Source organism: Phalaenopsis equestris, unplaced genomic scaffold, assembly GCF_001263595.1.
Source record: "Phalaenopsis equestris unplaced genomic scaffold, ASM126359v1 Scaffold000002, whole genome shotgun sequence".
Classification (NCBI taxonomy): domain Eukaryota; kingdom Viridiplantae; phylum Streptophyta; class Magnoliopsida; order Asparagales; family Orchidaceae; genus Phalaenopsis; species Phalaenopsis equestris.
The window spans coordinates 8,120,295-8,120,508 of NW_018164444.1; positions in this window are offsets into that span (position 1 = coordinate 8,120,295).

A 214-nucleotide genomic window follows, 5' to 3' on the forward strand; every position below is an offset into this window, starting at 1 on the left:
GAAGAGCGGACAGAAAGAGGATAGTTTTGCTATATGGCAAGCCCTTACCCTTCGTATGCAAGCCCTACTCAAGAAGCTCAGTGACTTTCGGCACCCAAGTAGTAAGTTTTAGAGTGACCGGTAGGGCGACCACTTGTACTTCTAGGTGTTGGCGACCTAGAGTCTTTTTACGCAACACGGCTTCACTCGATTCAGTATTTCCATAGAAAAAACA